Source organism: Sapajus apella, unplaced genomic scaffold (genome assembly GCF_009761245.1).
Source record: "Sapajus apella isolate SASKATOON/1434 unplaced genomic scaffold, GSC_monkey_1.0 scaffold13, whole genome shotgun sequence".
Taxonomy (NCBI): domain Eukaryota; kingdom Metazoa; phylum Chordata; class Mammalia; order Primates; family Cebidae; genus Sapajus; species Sapajus apella.
Window position 1 is genome coordinate 36,026,767 of NW_022436953.1, and position 4,256 is coordinate 36,031,022.

Sequence of the window (4,256 nt, forward strand, 5' to 3'; positions counted from 1 at the left end):
AGAGACAGACAGAGATGGAGACAGTGGGGAGACAGAGACAGAGAGACACAGACAGAGAGACAGAAATACAGAGACAGACAGTGGGAGACAGAGACAGAGATGGAGATAGAGAGACAGAGACAGTAGGGAGATAGAGACAGAGACACAGACAGTGGAGAGACAGAGACAGCAAGATACAGAGAGACACAGATAGTGGAGAGACAGAAATGGACACAGAGAGTGACAGAGACAGCGGGGAGACAGGCAGAGAGACACACAGAGAGAGAGACAGAGGCAGCGGGGAGGCCCTGGGCTATTTGAGGGCATCTCCAAGTTCTTCACTTTCTTTTCCTTTTTTTGGGTGATGAGCCCACACCTGCTGATGGGAAAGCATGTTAACCCTCCAGACAGGTGTAACGGGCATCCGGGGGTGGGAGGGGGCGGGCTTGCATGCAGGTGTGAGGACAGCCACCTCTGCGGCCTCTGCAGATGGAGGAGCCGAGGGCCTGCCTTCCTGCTGACCCCATTGGCCAGAGCCTGGGAGCTGGGGTGACTGCTGTGGGGCAGGGGCACAGACCCACCCTGTTTCCTGTGGCTGCAGGGTAAGGCTATGGGCAGGCAGTGAGGTGCTGGGTGCTGTCTTGGGCTCAGGCTGCCAGGTGGAACTGGTCGGGGTTGGGGGGCTGCTGGGTGGAACTAGTCAGGTGGGGGGCTACCGGGTAGAACTGGTCGGGGCGGGGGGTGTCGGGTGGGGTGGAACTGGTCGGGGGCGGGGGGCTGCCGGGTGGTGGAACTGGTCGGGGGGGGGGCCGGGGGGAGAAGGTGGGGGGGGGGGGGTCTGCCGGGTGGAGCTGGTCGGAGGTGGGGGGCTGCTGGGTGGAACTGGTGTGGGGGGGCTGCCGGGTGGTGGAACTGGTGGTGGGGGGGGTCTGCCGGGTGGAACTGGTTGGGGGGGCTCCCGGGTGGTGGAACTGGTGGGGGGGGCAGGCTGCTGGGTGGAACTGGTCAGGGGCGGGGGGCTGCCGGGTGGTGGAACTGGTCGGTGGGGGGCTGCCGGGTGGAGCTGGTCGGGTGGTGGCAGCTGAGGCACCAGGTTTCAGTCCCGCCTGACCACCCTGGCTATGAGTCCTGGAGAGTCCTGAGACCCCTCGGGGGATTCTGTGAGGTGAAGGGAGGGATTCGGGGCAAAGGCCAGCCCCTGAGAGCCGAGGTACCCAGGCTTCCTGACAGGCTCACCCCACACACATGCCCCGTGCTGAGCTCCCTGTGGCTCCTTGGAGTGAAACCTGAGCCTGTGAGCAGGAACATGGGGCCCGAGGGGGCAGCCCCCTCATGATCTGGAGACCACACAGCCTGGCTCCCCCAGCCTGGGGACCCCCTGCGGGGTTCTGCAGGAGCAGGGGGTGAAGGAGCCTGAAGGCAGAGGACTCCCCACGCAGGCATCTTCCCCAGCAGTGCTGGACCTCGTGTTGCCCACCAACCCCTGCAGCCGGCACCTCCAGGACTGTCCGGGTCCTTACAGCGCAGGGTCAGGACGGACACCCCGGCAGGGGCCCGGCAGCTGGGTCCAGACACTCCCTGGGCACCTCGGACCCCAATAGCAGTCCCTGCGCCCCAGACACGCTGGCTGCCCTCCCCCGACCAGGGACAGAAAGGGTCCTTGTGGGTCTGGCAGACGTGCTTGGCACGGGGCTGGTAGTGATAACGGGTGGCCTTCGGGCAGCTCCACTCCCTCCGTTCCATTCCTTATGGGGCCTGGTGGAGGGTGGGGGTGGGGGGTCCCTGCAGCTGTCTCTAGCCAAAGGCAGCCCACTGTTAACACTTGGTGGACTTTCCCTTCTTAAGTTCCCAAAGGGAGTGGCCTACTCCTCCTGCATGGCATGTGGAGATCTCAGTCTACACTGGCCACACCCTGAGTCTGGACCCCCTTTGAACCAGGGCCTGGGCCCATCCCACTCTGCAGCCCACCCCACCCAGTGGTCTTTCCCACCTGGTACCCCATCTGCTCTGTACCCTGTCCCACCCTGCACCCAGCCCTGCCCTGCACCCGGACCTTCCCACTCTGTACCCCGCCCTACACAGCAGCCCATCCCACCTGGCACCCCATCTGCTCTGCACCCCATCTCGCCCTGCACCCTGGCCCACCCTGCTCCCCGCCCCACCCTACACCCCTCCCTGCTCCTGACCCTGCCCTGTGGCCCCCACCTCGCAGGGCCAGCGTCCTGGGAGTCAGGAGTTCCCCCAGGTTATGTGCTGGCCCCACTCACCCGAGCTGCAGGCCGGGCAATGTCAGTGGCAACCCCAGAGGAGCCGCCTAGGCCTAGAGTGAAGCTGACCACTCCTGGCCTCGGTTTCCCCACCTGTCAAAGGAGGTGCTGGAAATAGTACAGTTTCCTCGGAGACAGGCAGAGTTTTATAAATGAAACCCATGTCCATTGTATGACCTGGCCATTCCACTCCTAGGCATTTGCCAAGAAGAATGAAATCATCCGTCCCCAGAAAGACTTCAGTAAGAATGCTCTGGGCCGGGTGCAGCGGCTCAGCCTGTAATCCCAGCACTTTGGGAGTCCAGTGCAGGAAGGTCGATTGAGCCCAAGAGCTTGAGACCAGCCTGGGAAACGGGATGAGACCTTGTCTCCACAAAAAATTAAAAAATAAATTAGCTGTGTGTGGTGGATGCACCTGGGTCCCAGCTACTCGCGAGGTGGAGGCGGGAGGATCACCTGAGCCCAGGGGTCCGAGGCTGCTGTGAGCCATGACGGTGCCACTGCATTCCAGCCTGGGTGACAGAGCGAGACTCCGTCTCAAAAAAAGAAGAAGGAAAGAGGAGGAGGAGAAAGAAGGCCCTTAAATGGGAAACACTCCAAGTCCCCAAGTCCCCCTTCATACGCAGAGATAAAAAATCCTGACACTGGTTCATGAAAGCAGCGGACACAGGGTCTTGGGCCTCCCCAGAGCAGGCCAAACCACATGGGGAGACAGGACCCTCGTGGAATGTTCCATAGCCTGAAGAGGAGATGGCTGCATGCCGGGCACATTTGCCAGAATGCTGGGCTTGTACGCTCAAGACTGTTCATTCTGCAAAAAATAAATAGAAATGAAACTTGGGACTGTGCGGCGGCTTCAGGGGTGCCCACCGTGCCGTGGTCGGCTGAGCCCAGGAAGCCGTGCCGGAATAACACGGGACACAGGGTCAGCGCTGCGTCTTGGAAGAACACGGACCGTTTCTTAGGATAAATGTGTCCCATGAAATATTTGGGATGCATTTACACAACGCGTTTTCATTGTTTAGCTGAATTTGAATTAACTGTGTGTCCTGAATTTTTACTTGCTGCATCTGGTAGCCCCACACCCAGTCTGTGGAGAGGACCTTTGCCTGGGGCAGTGACAAGGACCCAGGTTGGTTCCTATGTCTTCAGGGGGCTCCCGGGATCCCGGCCAGAGTGAGGACCTGAGGCCTGTTGGGGCTACCACAAGCACGGGCAGTGGGCAGTGCGGCCACGTGACTGGGCTGAGGCCCCCGAGGCCCTGGGCCCCCATGGGAGGTCCCCTTGGGGGCCAGGCCCTGGGATCTGCTCCAGGCCGGCCGTAGAGGAGATGCAGGGCTGGGCCAGTGCCCAGAGGCTGACCACCGCCCGGCCCCTGGCAGGGTCTGGGATGGTCTCAAGGGGCTGGTGGGCCAGGCGCTCAGCTGAGCCACCCTAGGCAGCCCCCAGCCTCCGTTGGGAGAGGGAGACAAAGAGTTAACCCCTGGCCCTGGGAGCCCTGCCCCAGGCTCAGGGCCGGCGTTTCAAGGCTGTGTGTCTGTGACTCCCTCAGAGGAGATAATCGCGGCTTCTTGATATTTTCTTTCTCCTCTCCCGAGCACACCCACGTATCAGGAGCTCTCGCTGGGCCCTGGGGACTATCATCTGCCCTCCAAGGCCACGGCGGGCGGAGGGGCCAGAGCCGCTTTGTTCAGGAGCCTTTGTCCCCAGGAGCAACTGGCCAAGGGCTGGGGCCACCGGGCTAGAACCCACGTCTCAAGTGTACACGTGCCTCTCACCACACACAGCACACACACACACATGTACATACCACATATATACACCCCACACTACACACTACACAGCACACATAAATACACACCACACATGTATATAAACCGCACACACCACACAGGTACACACCACACATATATACACACCACACACTACACCTGTATACACACCACACATGTACACACAACATACATACACCCACACTACAAACTACATAGCACACATAAATACACACCA